At 37.7% G+C, this 16,954-nt stretch overlaps 1 long non-coding RNA gene across 1 annotated transcript in view; it reads left to right on the top strand.

Annotated features, from left to right (window-relative positions):
- The window catches only part of LOC111722740, a 28,910-nt gene that overhangs the window by 8,965 nt on the left and 2,991 nt on the right, over window positions 1-16,954 (top strand). Inside the window, exon 2 of the long non-coding RNA XR_002771429.1 lies at window positions 9,111-9,254. This is a non-coding gene — a long non-coding RNA (uncharacterized LOC111722740). The remainder of the gene's footprint in view (window positions 1-9,110; window positions 9,255-16,954) is intronic.

The raw sequence follows: 16,954 nt of genomic DNA, 5'->3' as shown, positions 1-16,954 counted from the left end.
GGAGTTGGAGGTTGCTGTGAGCAGTGAAGCCACAGCACTCTACCCAGGGGGACAGCTTGAGGCTCTGTCTCAAAAAAAAAAAAAATCATAAAGAAAATAAAAATAGACAAAAGGGGCACCACTAACAAAAATATTATTCTTGTGTATATATATTTATTTATACAGAAACTATTCATATATATAAACTATAGTATGACATTGGGACCAACTTTAGCAGGAATATATTTATGTTGCAATATACTTTCTAGACAGCAGGTGGCGCCCTGGGTGGTTCCCAGGCTTATACCTATTTCTCGGTTTATACTGTTTTCTTTGATGGTTGCCTGGCTACCCGCTCTCGGTTCAGACCCCCCGGGAATGTTGGTGCAGTGGATTTCAAAAGGACTCCTGGCTGGTAGGCTGCACAAACTCTCCCCACAACAGTTCCCACAGAGTATGGGACGTCCTGAACCAGTTTTAGAGCAGGATGGCTGCCTGCAGGCAAGACTGCACTTGCCAAACCGTCCACAGGAAGAGGTGCTATGCAGTCACCATTTCTGAACTCTCAAAACATGTCTGTTTCCTGACTGGCCTCCCAGCTTTGGATATCCTGTTCCAGACCGCACCCCTATCTGCCCTCCAAATTCAGCCTAGGAGTCCACTCTTCACCAGTTTTTCTACTCAAGTCTTAGTTTCCCCTCGAACTGGAAATTGTAATCTTCTGTGTGTAAGGAACTGGTTGCTGTTGGCACTTTCTGCTTCAGTGCCAGAGCCCCAAAACTTCAGTAGTCTCCGTGGGGGAGGGGCTGGTTGCTGCTGACACCTGTCGCTTTAGCATCCGGGCACAAAGACTTCTCAATCAGACTCCGCAGCTCAGCTCGGGGTCACACCCTGAATCCAGCAATCCATCAGATCACTGCACTCCCCAAACTGCCAGTCCACCTCCAATGTTCCCTACCAGGAATGATCCAGCACACACAATCACAGCTGCTATTTTGGGATACCTAAGCTAAACTTGTATCCTATCTGCCTTTGCACTCTGCCTCCTAAACCCTCCCCCTTCTGTTAATTTCACTGATCTCAGAAGAACAAAAATAATAAGTAGGATAAAATCTTCACTGGGAGGTTTCACAAGTTCTCCCCGCAGAAGTTCCCATGAAGTGCGGGGTATCCTGGAGCAGTTTTGGGTGCAGAATGACTGCCTGCTGGTGGGATTCAAATCGTCACACCTGGCCCATGGGAAAAGGTGGCTATGGCTGTCCTCATCTCTATAATTACAAAGTATATCTGTTTCCTAAACGGGATTCTTTCCCCTCAATTTTCTGTCCAGATCCCTGCCTCTCCATATGGCTCCTGTTTCCAGTTGCCAAATTCCCCTCGGGAGTCCACACCTCACCAAATTCTCCACAAAACACCCAAACTCCCCATGAATTGGGAATTGTCCTCCACGGGGAAGGGGTTGGTTGGTGCTGTCTCAGGCCACTGTGGCTGGCTCCGCTTCAGCAGCAGCCGGAAAATTCTCTGCCAGACTCCAGACTTCTGGGTCACAATTCCAGTCCAGCAATCCATCACCTTGCTGCACACCCAGGGATGACTATCTGCACCAGCACTCTATGCAGGGAAACATCCAGCCCCTTCCCTTCTCACCCAGTTAGGATTCTTCCTGAAGACCTTTCCAAGGTCACCATGTGGGAGGGGCGCCCTGCGCTCCAGGCACAGAGCTGCTCAAAGAGAACTCTGGGCCATCATCTCATTAACCGATCCTTGAAGGGGCTACAACAGAGTGCCATCTGCCTGACCCTCTCCACCTTTGGCCCATAGGGGTCTGAGGGCCAAGGGGTGCCAGTAGCAAACGTCACTCTGAAGATTGTAAAACAGAAGTCTACTCATTACTTTGATTTGCATTTTCCTGATGATTAGAAATGTTGAACATTATTTCATATATTTATTGGCATTTGTCTATTATATTTTGAAAAGGTTTTTGTTCTTGCCGTTTACCTACCTTTTTAGGGGTTATTGATTTTTGTGTGTTGATTTGCTTGAACTCTTTTATATTCTGGTTATTAGCCCTTTATCAAATGTATAGCACACAAGGCCAGATGCAGTGGCTCACACCTGTTATCCTAGCACTCTGGGAGGCTGAAGCCAGTGGGTTCTTCGAGTTCAGGAATTGGAGAAAAAAGCCTGAGCAAAGCCAGACCCTGTATCTACTAAAAAAAAAAAAAAAAAAAAATAGAAAAAGTAGCTAGGCATTGTTGCAGGCACCTGTAGTCTCAGCTACTTGAGAGGCTGAGGCAACAGAATCACTTGAACCCAAGAGTCTGAGGTTGCTGTGAGCTGTGACAGCACCGTACTCTACCCAGGGTGACAGAGTGAGACTCTGCATCAAAAAAAAAAAAAAAGAAAGAAAGAAAAGAAAAGAAACGAAAAAAGAAAAAAAGGAAAAGAAAAGAAAGAAAGAAAAGGAAAAAAACAGAATACAAATATTTTCTCCCATTATGTAGGTTGTCTGTTTGCTTTATTGATTGTTTCCTTGACTGTACTTTAATTTGGCTGCCTTTCAATTTAATCTGGTGTCATTTGTTAATTTTGGTTGTTGCTGTGATTGCTTTTAGGGTCTTCCTCTTAAATTCTTTGCCTTAGCCAATGTCTTTAAAAGTTTTCCCAACATTTTCATCTAGAATTATTAAGGTTCCATGGCTTATGTTTAAATCTATTATCCATTATGAGTTAATTTGTGTGAGTGATAAGAGGCGCAGATCCTGTTTCAATCTTCTACATAAGAATATCCAATTTTAGCAGCACCATTTATTGAATAGGAATTTATTTTCCCCAGTGTATGTTATCAGACCAGATGGGGATAGAGGATGGTTTTCTGTTCTGATCCATTGGTTTATGTCTCTGTTCTTGTCCTATTTTGTTACTATATCCTGCAGTGTAGGTTGAAATCTGATAAAGTGATGCCTCCCCATTTGTACCTTTTGTTTAAGGTTGCTTTGGTTATTTGTGCTCTTTCCTGGTTCCATACAAGGCATAGAATGATTTTCTCTAGATGTGTGAAAAATGATGCTGGTAATTTAATAGAGATTGCATTGAATCTGCAGATCAATTGGGGTTGTATAGACATTTTAACAATGTTGATTCTGCTGACCCATGAGCATGATACATTTTTCATTTTGTTTACAGCCTCTGTGATTGCCTTCTTCACTAACTTGTGGCTACTCCTGTAGTGTTCTTTTACCTCCTTGGTTAAATATATTCCTAGGTATTGTATTTACTTTGTTGCACTTAAGAAAAGTATTGAGTCTTTGATTTGATTCTTAGCTTGACTATTTTGGTGTATAGGAATGATATTGGTTTGTGTACACTGATTTTGTAACCTGAAACTTGGCTGAATTTATTTAACAATTTGTGGAGTCTCTTGGCAGAGTCTTACACCTTACCCCTTTTGTCGATAAAAGATCATATTTTGCCAGCAAAGAGTGTGAATTTGACTGGATTTTGATATGCTTGATTTACTTCTCTTGTCTGATTACTCTGACTAGGACTTAAAGCACCATGTTGAATAGAAATGGTGACAGTGGACAATTTTGTCTAGTTCCAGAACTAAGTGGGAATGTTTTCAATTTTTCCCTATTTAGTATTCTGTTGGCGGTAAAGTTTGTCATATATGGCTTTTAGGAAGTGTGCTCCATCTATGATTATTTTGTGAAAAGTTCTTATCATAAAAGGGTGCCATATTATGTCAAATGCTTTCTCTGAATCTATTAAAATGATCACATGGTTTTTGTTTCTGCTTCTGTTTTTGTAGTGAATCACATTTATAGATTTGCATATGTTGAACTACTTTGGCATCTCTGGGATGAAGCCCACATGGTCATGGTAGATTATGTTTTTGATGTGCTGCTGAATTCTGTTTGCCAGAATTTTACTGAGAATTTTTACATCTATGTTCAAAAGAGATATCAAGGCCAGGCACAGTGGCTCACACCTGTAACCCTAGCACTCTGGAAGGCCAAAGTGGGTGGACTGCCTGAGCTTACCAGTCCAAGACCAGGCTGAGCAACAGCAAACCCCATCTGTAAAAAATAGCTGGGTGTTTAGCGGGCACCTATTGTCCCACCTATTTGGGAGGATGAGGCAAGAGAATAGCTTGAGCGCACAAGTTTGAGAATGACACCAGGACACTCTACTGAGGGTGACAAAGTAAGACTCTGTCTCCAAAGAAAGGAAAAAAAGGATATTAGATTATAGTTTTCCTGGCTTTAGTATCAAGGTGATATGACTGGTTTTGTAGAATGAGTTGTGGATGATTTTTTCTTTCTCAATGGTATGGAATAATTTCTGTATTATAGGTACCAGGTCCTCTTTGTGGGTCTCATAAAATTTGACTGTGAGACCATCTTGTCTGGGAATTTTTTTCTTTAGAAGTTATTTTATTGCTCCTTCAATTTCAATATTTGATATTGGTCCATTCAGGAGGTGTATTACTTCTTGACTGAGCCAAGGGAAATTGTGTGTTTCCAAGAATTTGTACATTTCCTCAGTGTTTTCTAGTTTATGTGTACAGGGTGTTTTAAGGTATTCAGAGATGGTGATTTGTATTTTTGTGTTATCAGTTGTAATATCTCCTTTTTGGTTTTTTACTGAGCTTACTAGGTTTCAGACTGAAATTTTATGTCAATGGAGGTCCAAGTACTCTAGCACCATTTTCTGATTTGCTTTTATAACTTTGTGAAAATGCAGATGGACTTACATGGGTCTATTTATGAATTCTCTCTTCTGTTTTATTAATCTAAACATCCAGCTGTCTGCCAATATTTTAATTACCTTAGAGTAGAATAAAACTTAATATGATGTAGAATGATTTCTTTATTATTCTTTTTTAAGGCTGTTACAGCAATTCTACTACCTATCCCTTTCCATTTAAACTTTAGAATAAGCCGATCTATGTCCCCCAAAAATCTTGCTGGGATTTCCATAGAAATGATATTAAAACTATAGATCACGTGCAAAGAAATGGTAATTTTATTATGGTGAGCATTTTAATTCATGAAAAATATGTGTACCTCCAGGTTTTTTGAACAACATTTTAAATTCCAGCATTCATATTCTGTTTTAATTTAAATATGGGTTTCACTTTGTTTGAAATGATTATAAATGGTATGTTCTTATTTTGTTTCCACGTGTTGTTAGTATATAAATGTGATTAATTTTTGTGTGTTGAACTTATATCCTATAACCTTGCTAAACTCACATATTGCCTCTAGGACATTGTTTGTTTTTTATAATTCTGGGATTTTCTACATAGACAATCTCTGGAAATACAAATGGGACACTCTTATTTGTTTATTTTCAAATGTCTTTGTCTGTATGCCTTTTTATTTAGTTTTCTTATCTTATTGTATTGCCTATGCAATAATGTTGTTCCAGTATGACATTGCATATTGGTGGTAAAAAAGAGCCTTTTTATTTATTTATTTTTCAGAGACAGAGTCATAAGCTGTTGCTCTGGGTAGAATGCTGTGGCATCACAGCTCATAGCAACCTCCAACTCAGGCTCAAGCGATCCTCTTGCCTTGGTCTTTTTCTATTTTTAGTAGAGATGGGAGACTCAGGCTGGTCTCAAACTCATGAGCTCCAGCAATCCTCAGCCTCCCAGAGTGCTAAGATTACAGGCATGCTATAGTGTCCAGCCTCTTACAGGTACTTTTTATTGAATTGTGATACTTTCTTCCAAATTCCAATTTTATGAATTTTTTAACCAAGTTGTTTCCTGGTTCTGGGCATGATGGGTGATTTTCTATTATACCGTATTATACACTTTGGCTATTAAGTTTGAAGATTCTGGGTCTTTCTTACTTTTAATTTTAGCAGACCATCATACTGCTTTAGGTTTAACAGGTATGTTCCTACCTAGTTTTGTGGGCTGTGGTTCTAGTGACACAGAGCCTTTACAATGTTACTTTGGTCCTCTCATTTCATGGGTGACATATTCTTTGGTCCCTGCTGGTGCTGCTTGAGAGGAAAGGAAAAGCTTCTTCAAGCTGTTCTACATGGTGCATTTAGGAGGAAAAAGGGAGTCTCCATCCCATAGAAATAAAGGAAGGTACCCAGACAGTGTGCTTGTTATGGGGGGCATGCCTCTGTTGCTGTCCCTGGCCACATGTTGTTATATCTACATGAGAGAAGGGAGCCTCTGACTTGGCAGGGACAAGTGTTTCTCCTGACTACTTGTTATCAGGGAGTCTCCTACTGGAGGCCTTTTGCTGGTGCTGCTGAGATTGCCATGTTGTCAGCAGGTGTCACCTGGGATATGGAAAGGGTGAACGTTCTGTTTTTAGACTAGGGGCTTATGAAGTGCCTGCTCATACCAGACTTCTTCCTTGGGCAGTGGGGAGAAGGCACAAGATGCCCTGTGACTGTGCTTGGTGTTCAGTCCTTAGGTCCCATATGGATTTACTTTTCCCTTACTATCTTCAAAAATTCTCCAATGGTCGTTTCTTATATAATTTTCAGGAGAGGACTGGGGAGATATGAGTGTACACTGTCATCTCAGTTAGAAGTTTTGATCCCACTCATATTTTCCACCTGAATTCCTGTTGCAATAAATTGAATAATAGCTTTTTAGTCTACCCTTTTTAACCTGGCTTTTTTTCCTCTTCATTTTATTATTTGGTGTCTATTTCTTGCTCTCCATTGTTCTTTGCTTATCTCTGCTCCTGAGGTGTCTGTTCTCTGCTCTCTCTTGTGATTACCTTATATTCTGAGAGATACAAGAAGTCCAATTCTGGTTCTGACCAGAGTATAAAGAGAGCCCATTTACAAGATGAAACATTTTACATGGGATTCTCACTGCAAAGATTTCAATACTAGTACTATATCTATTTCACTCATTGAAAACAACCACTATACACACGTTGTACATTCACTCACACTGAACAAACATCAAAATCAGTTTCTAGATTCTTTATTTTATTGTATTATGTATTTCTAGATTCTTTATTTATTGTATTATATAATATACAATAAATAAATAATATAAATAAATGATATACATACAATATATAATGCATCTATAAATAATTTTATAAAAGATATAATACATATATTAATAAGTGTTAAATTGCACACAAACTTTATGATTGTCCTGTATACGAGCACATATGTCTCTGAAATATAAATCCATGGAAAGTGATGATTAATCAAAGATCAAGGATGAGCAAACCAAACAGCCTTTCTGTACTGTCAGCTCCCTACTCATCTGCCACACCCAAAGTTGATGTTCTCCGTCTGTCTGCCTCCTCTACATTGGCATTTAGGTCTTTGGAACAGCAGCTACTATTATGGCTTAAATCCCAAAGAATCATTGTGGCCTAATTGTTTCTAAAATTGTTTCTAAAACAGCAATATTATTGTCAACAAACATGAGCACCACGGAGTCTCTAAATAAACTCTGCCTTCAGAAGTTGCATCTTCTAGTGTACAGGTGGGGTACTATGCTCTAGGAGAAAATTTACATAGCACATAATTTCTTTTGTTCATTTTTTTTGTATGTCAAATTTGGAGGGATGTTATGTGCAAATTCTATGTCATTTTGCCTTTGGGGCTTTGATATCCACAAACTTTGCTATTTGAAGGGGTTCTAGAATCAATCCTCCAGGGATGCTGAGGGATAACTATACTTTATCAAGGTTACAGCTGGTAAGAAATGGAATACAAGCTTTAAATACATGGTTTTTAAACTGGTTTGTAAAAGAATACTAGGCCAGTTAGGGTCTCAATTTGGCTCTTCATCTGTGAGTTTATCACAGTTTCTCAATATAAAGTCTTGCTTGTTATTGCATATATATTTATGTATAAATTTAGCTACTTTTATGAGAAAATTAGCTGAAACTAAGCAAATAGGATTATAATCATGAAGTATTTCTTTTTTCCAGACATATGTTTTGAATACATTCTAATTTGACATTATGTTAGTCTCTAAGAATACAGAATTAAATTAGACATAGTTCCTGCCTATTAGGAAGTGTAAAATAAAGTGATTCAGAGCAGAAAGCATGATTAAGGCTAACTAAAATGACTATTAATTAAAAAACAGATATGCTTACTAAGTGAAATATACTTGTATGCATCTAATAACATAACCTTAAAATGTGCAAAATAAAATTTTATAAAATTATGTAACAACTTACAATGAATCCCCCTGGAAAATTCTATTAAGGTCTTCTATTTTGGCATTTGTTTACATAACTGTTTGGCTTGCTACAAATCCATTTCCTATCTGTGTAGGTCCTGGCACTACTGATTCCATTGTCATTCAGATAGGCACGTTCTCCATCTTCTCCAATAGCAAACCTATAACAAAATGAAAAAATATTAAATATTACTAATTTGACATTTGTATTTGTTCTTCCCCTATAATCTCCAGTGTTCCCACTCCATTTTTTTAATGAGAATAGAAGAGCAAAAGCGTGTCATTAATATTGCTTCTTAGTAAGATGCACCATTTCTGTATTTAGTTTCCTTTATGTTTTCAGCCGTTGCTTGAAAATCATCAGTTTATTATTCATTCATACCAAACCCAGTTATGTTGCTAATTAGGTATTTAATTGGTGCTTGCTGTTGTTCTCAAATGAAATGCTGCCATCAGTGGCCTTCAGCTCAGCCTTCTCCTGAACTTGTAGAGGAAACTGAGCCCTGATCTTTAGCATAAGACTCACTTCCTGCTTGAGAGACCTGGAGAATCGTGAGAATGGCATGTGAGTTGTGCACAACCGGGAGATTAGAAAACTGGCCTCTAAGGGAGAATGTATATGTGAGGTGTGGCAATACCAGACCTAATGGTCCTAACTGTTATGGTGAAGATTGTCTAGATTCCAAAGGTCTCTTGACACTAGAGGGAGAGGTCTTGCTTAAGGTCTGAGATTTTGCAGAATAAATTAGAGACATTCTGTCTGACACCTTTCATATTCTCCCTTTCTTAGTGCTAATGTCTGATAAGTAACTTTTAACTACTTTTTCCTACTTTATGATAATAAATACAGACCTGAGGTTAGCTCAGGAAGGCCTCTCCCAGAGTTACTCAGTCCCTGACACAGACTGTATAAAGCCCCCTTCGTTCCTTGCAGGAAGACTCCCTCTTCTGGTGACCCCAAACCCCTTCATCTGTTGACCCTGATGCAATCAGACCAACTGTTCAGACCTCTGGCCACAAGACCTGACATAGGAAACAGTGATTACAGGGAAACTAGCTCATGCATCCATTGGCTAAGGTAAGAAGCCCAAAGATATCCACAGGATGAGGAATCTCTCTTTCACCAAATTCACTTCAGTGGACCTTTTAAACATGGAACAACTTTCAAAAAAGCCACATACACTGCTACTCTCAAACAGCTGTTAAAAGCTGCTGCCTAAGGGCTACATGAAAAAGCCTTAGTTTCACTTTTGCAAACTGTACAGTTACTTTGCTATTTGTTCCCAGATGAAGAAAACTTAGATCTGTAGGGACTGGTTGCCCATGTATTTAAACTACCGGCCACCAGACCACCAAAGGTCAGATATTGCCTTATTTTTTCCCTCATGGCATGGAGCTTTATTAGCACTAATCTCATGCCTTTACATATTTCTGACACAAAGACAAAAGGTTCAAAAGTATAAAACTCTATGCAGGAAATGTTAAGAGTACCCCCACCCTGGCAGGTTAATATCACCCCTACCCCTCCCCTGCCTCCGGTGGTGCCAAAACCCATTTCTCTCAGTCAAAAGGACAAGGACTTATTTCCTCCACCAAATGCCCAAAGAATTAGCCCCATTGGCAACTTCAGCTCCTGACTGGGAGTCTTACTGTAATAACTATAAATCCTCCTTTCAGGAATGTTTAATAGAAGGACTAACACAGGGAGAATGCTGCCTTCTCAGTGGTCATAAAAAACAACCACATGGAATTGGAACACTGACCCTGTTCAGTCTTTAGAAAATTAAGAAAAAGTATCCAAAAGTCAGGAACTCATAATTCTTTCACTGGAGGCCTGCCAACAGGAATAGGAGATGAATACAAACTGTCTCCTTCTGATTGATTTAGTTTAATCAAAACACTACTTACTGGGGCACAACTTGCTGTTTGGAGGTCAAAGTACAAAGACAGTTGAGCTCAACAAGCTATTAAAAACCAGAATGATGATATTCCTATTGCCATGGACATGCTCATGGGAGAAAGCCAGTATGTACAGCCCTACCTACAGGAGCACATGGATGGCCAATGCAGCCAGATCACATTCTGAGCTTGGCGTAAATTACCAGACACCTGCTCTTCTCATGGCTCATCTACTTCCATTCGCCAATGTGTGCAGGAGCCACATGATAAATTAATTCGTGGATCCCTTACGGTCACCCCTCTCTAAACAGATGGACAATGCCACTGAGACTGACACGCTTCTGTCACAATTTGCCAACTTCAAGTTGGAAAAATCATAAAATCAACTAAACCATTATATCCAACAGTTTTAATTTATCATTCTATGAATGATATTCTAACAACAACAAATCAAAAAGCCATTCTTCATGATGCCTGTGTGCATGTACACCTTCAAAAACAAATTTCTCAGCATGGATTAATAATTGCCCCTAAAATAATACAAACTAGAACCCCCATTTCTATTTAAAATACATATTAACTAAGTCTACTGTTCACCCTCAAAATGTTCAATCCTCCAAATAAATCAACTTTAAACAGATTACAACTAGTAGGTCACAAAAATTGGCTTAGACTGTTTTAGATATTCCTAATTACTAATTGTCTCATTTATTCAACACATTAAAAAGTGATCACAAAGGGACACCAGGATGCTCTGGTAAGTACTGTCTAAGTGCTACTGGGGAAACCTAGCAGCTTCCTGGACAGACAGTCCTGGGGTTACAGCACTCCAACACTCCTAGCAGCTTTGCCAAGAGATTTATCCTGGGAATCTTGAGATTCTGCTCTCATATACCCATTGTCCCTAACCACCATGGGCCACCTACTTTATTTGGGTTGTGCACTAAAACCTTTAGTTCTTGTCAGTTCTGATTTTATTGTCAAGATATTTGGTGTTTCTATATCTTGTGTGTATTATGAAAACTCAGGCCTCAATCCCAAATGACAACCCATTAAGACTTATTCTGTCTGACTGGTGTCAGGATGGGTACATACCTACAACTAAAAGGCAACGAAATTTTACTATAACATGGCCAGGCCAATGTATCTATCATCTTGACTCTAGACAAAAATGGCCTTTATTTTTTTTCCTTCTTCTTCTAAGACATTAGAAATTTTATAGCAAAGTGTGATATATTATATCAGCATTATTCATAGCATGTCTGGCTGAAAGCCATTGTTAGGGCATAGATTTATATAATTGATATTTTGATTGAAAATTGTAATTAACTTGACAACATTATTCCAACTTTGAAAGGACTGCATATATTAGAATATGAGATAGGATATTGGTGCGTTTTGCAACATTTCAATCTACATGGCTAATAAAGTTAGAAGGAAAACACATTATTCATTACTCTTTACAATAATTCTTCTAATGGACAGACAGAAGACAATTATTTTTCATGCTGCAATAGGTAGCATCTAGTTAAAATACATAGTCTCCCATATTAATATATTAAAAGAAAATTTGACACAAAAATGCACATTTTCCCAGAAGACATGCTAATATAAACATACATATGAAATATATTAAATGCTTGTCTATGTGCAGTATGAGCAAGAGTGTTTACACACACATGCACACAGGCACTCTCTGTCTAGTTGTGGTAAAGTGACCAAAGTGTCACCAAGGCAATGACAGGAAAGTTACACTATGCACTCACTCGAGGACCTCAACTTTTTTGTTTTAATTGAATGATAAATATGTACATTAATGCAATTCTGGGGTACGGTGTGGTGTTTTCATACACAATTTTGAAATATTTTCACCAAACTGGTTAACATAGCCTTCATGTCATTTTCTTAGTTATTGTGTTAAAACATTCATAGTCTACTCTTAGAAAGATTCACTTGTACCCTTGTAAGATATACCACAGAAGTGATCCCTCCAAAACCCCTCCCTCCACCCATCCCCCTCTCCCCTCTCCCTCCCCCCTCCTGGTAATCTTAGGCTGTTATAGCTTAAAGCTTAGGTTATAGCTTTCATATGAAAGCTATAAATTATCTTCATATTAGAGCTGTGTACATTGGATACTTTTTCTTCCATTCCTGTGATACTTTGCTAAGAAGAACATTTTCCAGCTCCATTCATGTGAACATGAAGGACGTAAAGTCTTCATCTTTCTTTATGGCTGCATAGTATTCCATGGTGTACATATACCACAGTTTGTTGATCCATTTGTGGATCGATGGGCACTTGGGCTTCTTCCATGACCTGGCAATTATGAACTGGGCTGCAATAAACATTCTGATACAAATATCTTTGTTGTAATGCGATTTTTGGTCTTCTGGATATATACCTAATAAAGGAATTGCATGGTCAAACAGCAGGTCTATTTTTAGATCTCTAAGTGTTCTCCAAATGTCTTTCCAAAAGGAACATATTAGTTTACATTCCCACCAGCAGTGTAGAAGTGTTCTCTTTTCTCCACATCCACGCCAGCATCTGTGATTTTGTGATTTTGTGATATGGGCTAATCTTACTGGAGTGAGGTGATATCTCAAAGTAGTTTTGATTTGTATTTCTCTGATGATTAAGGATGGTGAGCATTTTTTTATATATTTGTAAGCCATGCACTGATCTTCTTTGGAGAAATTTCTCTTCAAGTCCCTTGCCCACCCTAAGATGGGATCACTTGTTCTCTTCTAGCTAATATGTTTGAGTTCTCTATGGATTATGGTTATTGGACCTTTGTCAGAGACATAACCTGCAAAAATCTTCTCCCATTCTGAGGGCTATCTGCATACTTTACTTACTGTGTTTTTGGCTGTGCAGAAGCTCTTTAGTTTGATCAGGTCCCAGTAGTGTATTTTTGATGTTGCTTCAATTGCCCAGGGTGTATTTTTCTTAGCTTCTTTAGGAGAATCAAATGAAATAATGTGAATTGAAACATTTTACGGTAACTTTCACTTCCTGCTTTTAGTATGTAGAAATTGTGTGGACAGAAAAGAAAGGTACTATAGCACCCTGAATGCTTTGAAGGGTGGACTAGGTGCCAGTGTTGCTGGTGTCAGTGCACAGCTTCCCAAAAGGAGGACATTGACTGTCACCGTAGTGATATTCAGCAATGAGATTCTGTAGTGTTTTTTCTAGGATGAGTTTGCAAACTTAATTGTCCCACTTTGTATGATCTATTACTAGAAAAGCTAGTTCAGAAAATTTCTTTATAGGTAGCTTTAACATGGAATGGCAGAGGAAATTTAGAAGGATATTTCTAGTTTCCATAATTCACCCTGTGGAAGAGGAACTCTAAGTTTCTATGGCCAACTGTGGGGGAGAAAAATGGAGTAGGAGAAAGGACAAGAGAAGGTCAGATAGAGACTTTGCTTCTGAGGCCCTTTCAGTGTTCTTCAGTTCAAAGTACTCAGCATGTCAGAGTGCCAAACTTCAGAATATCTTTTCCAAGCTCCATCAAATTTAAGCATGCTAGTGTAGATCTAACTCCAAACTATGCTCACGCTTTTGCCCTGGGACAAGGTAGCACTCTCAATGCATGAGTATGAATAAATTTGACCTGAAACAGACAAAGATAGTAAATAATTATACAAGATGAGATGTAAAAATAAATTAATGCTATTTTTACCTATTAAATTAGCAAATATTAGAGAAATAGAAAAGATAATGTTTGACAGTTTGAAGATAAATGAGAATTGGCACTATTAAGGGGGGTTATATCAACAACATAGTGGGATAAAAAATCCCACAAACACATTGATTCAGTAACAATTTATGGATAAATTCCCTATTTTTTGCACAATAAAAGAAAGTAATTGAAAGTCTTCTGCACCTCAGGAACAAAACCACACTCACCAAAGCTGATGGGGAAACTCACAACAGCTTCTAATTTGAAGCCCCACTCAAGGTTCAATGCTGTATAATCAAAAAGAAACACTTTCGCCCCCTCGTAACCAGGAAAGAGATGTCAATTTGTGCATCCAGTACTCCAACTTTTCCAAGGGGACTTCTTCAAAAGTTGGCTTCTTTCTTGCTAAACTTGGAGCTCTGAAGTTTCCAGCACAGCTGTCACCCTGGAGAGAACAGGGGTGTTGGCTTGGGCTGACAGATTCCATGAATCCTTCCTTTTCCTTCCCACAGAACAAGCAGATAAAATAATAATAATAATAAAAATTAAAATTATAGACTCACCTTTCAGCTCCCCCTTGGGGAAAGGAAAAGGGAATACATGTGTCCAGTACTGCAACTTCTCTGGAGCTTTTCAAAGAATGGGCATCTGCCTCAACCATCCTGCTCTGGTGACTCCAGCCATATTAGGCATATGGGAAAAAGTGAAGGCTTGATGTGGTAGATGCCATAGTGCCTCTTCCAGTCTTATCTCAGCAAAGAGTGAGAGGACAAAACCAGAGTGGGTTTCTTCTTTTTGTGGAAGGAAAGAGTTGGTAGGCATCCAAAAATCTGTGGCTGAATTAATTGGTAAGGGTCTTCTCCTATACACTCTGTGAAGTCTATAAGAGGTGCCTAATTTTTCTAATGCACAGACACCAAAATAGCCAAACAAACAAACAAACAAATAAACAAAAACAAATAAAGAACCAAGCAGAGATATTTCAACAAAGGAACAAGATAAATTTTCAGAAATGTACTGTAATGAAACAGTTATATGATTTACCTGACAGGGAATTCAAACTACATGTTATAAGGATGTTCACCAAAGTCAATAGAGCAGTACATGAATAAAGTAAGAATTTCAAGCAAGGCTTAGAAAATATAAGAAAGAGAAATATAATATTAGAAAAGAAGTATCAAACAGAAATCATGGATGTGAAACAAAATATCTTATGTTTCAATTCACATAAGATATTCTTATATTTAGAAAATATAAGAAGTATCAAACAGAAATCATGGCTATGAAAAATGCAATACTGGACATGAAAAATTTAGTAGAATAGTTCAGAATAAACTAGATCCCAAAGAAGAAAGAGCACTGGAAATAATCCAATCAGATGAGCAAGAAGGAAAAAAAAAGGATGAAAAAGATAAAAGAAAGTTTAAGGGAATTATGATAAGACACATAATACAGAATAATATAAACATTATCAGAGTTTTGGGCAGAGAACAGAGACAGAAAGCCCCAGAAAGCTTATTCCGAAAGGTGATGGCTAAAAGCTCCTCAAAGCTGGGAAAGAAAATGAAATTCAATATCCAAGAAATCTAAAAGACAGCAAATAAGGTGAACCAAAGAAATCCACATCAGGACCTGAGGAAACTGTCCAAAGTCAAGACAGTATCTTGGAGCAAGAAGAGAAAAGTGATTTACCAATGCAAAGGAACTGCCATAAGATTAGAAGGAACATTTTAGCACCAACTTTGAGAGCAGAAGTGGATGAGATGATATATCCAAAAGGCTGAAATAAAAGAACTGCTAATGAAGAACATTATACCAAGCAAATTATCCTTTAAAAATGAAGGAAAGATAAAGACTTTCCCAGAGCAAAATAAATAAATAAATAACAAAAAACAAAAGAAAGAAAGAGAAGAAAAGAGAAAAGTTAGGGAGCTCATCACTACTAGCCCTGCCTTACCACAAACAAACAAACAAACAACAACAACAACAACAAAAAGCACCTGAGTTATTCAAGTTGAAATAAAGGATACTACAGAGCACATGATAGCATAAGAAAATTGAAATTCATGGGAAAGATAAATATATAGAAAATAAAGACTAATGTATACTGTAATATAATAGTCTTAATTCTAGCATAAAAAACTTAAAAGACTAAATGATTAAAAATAACTATAAAATATTTTAAAAGACCTCACAATATATTGGCTCGGCCCCCATAGCACAGTAGTGGTTATGGTGCCAGCGATGTACACCAAGAGTAGTGGGTACAAACCCAGCCTGGTCCAGCTAAACAACAACTACAAAAAAAAAAAAAAAAAAAAAAAAAAAAGCCAGGCATTGTGGCAGGCACCTGTAGTCTCAGCTACTTGGGAGGCTGAGGCTCACTTAAGCCCAAGAGTTGGAGAGTGGACTATGTGAGCTATGACACCATGGCACTCTACCAAGGGCAACATAGTGAGACTCTGTCTCAAAAAATAATAATAATAATAAAGATACACAATATAAATAGATGTAAATTGTAGCAACACAAACTGTATCAGGAGAGAAGTTAAAGTGCAAATTATAATTGATCTTAAGTTATTATTGCCCCAATATAGACTATTACAGCAATAAAAGAATTTGTTTAAACTCCAAGGTAACCACACACACCACAACAACAACTCTATAGAAGTTAGACAGAATTGAAAGAAAAAGAAATCAAGTCATATGCATAAAAATATAAACAAATACAAAAGATGACAGCAAGGGAGAGCAATAAATATAAAAGAGCTAATACAGAGGTGGGGTAGGGGAATAAGGTAGTTGGGAGTGGGGATCACAGTGTATGGCACACCTCTTGGAGGTGAGACACCATTACAATAGGGACTGTATCTAACAAATGCAGTCAGTGTAACCGAATTCTTTGTACCCTCAATGAATCACAAATGATAAATAAAAAGTAAAGAATTACAAGACTAATGAAAAAATTAACAAAATGGCAACAATAAATATTTCCTTATTATAAATTACTTTATTTAAATTCCTCAATCAAAAAGCATAGAAAGACTAAACAGACTTTTTTTAAACACTCAACTATATGCTGTCTACAACAAATTCACTTTAGATTTAAGGACACACATAGGCTGAGAGCAAAGGGATAGAAAAAGATACTCTATGCAAATTGTAACCAAAAGAGAGTAGCAAGTGGCTATAT

Source organism: Otolemur garnettii, unplaced genomic scaffold (genome assembly GCF_000181295.1).
Source record: "Otolemur garnettii isolate 467f Iridium unplaced genomic scaffold, OtoGar3 scaffold00339, whole genome shotgun sequence".
Taxonomy (NCBI): Eukaryota; Metazoa; Chordata; class Mammalia; order Primates; family Galagidae; genus Otolemur; species Otolemur garnettii.
This window is presented reverse-complemented; position numbering and strand designations above follow the sequence as displayed.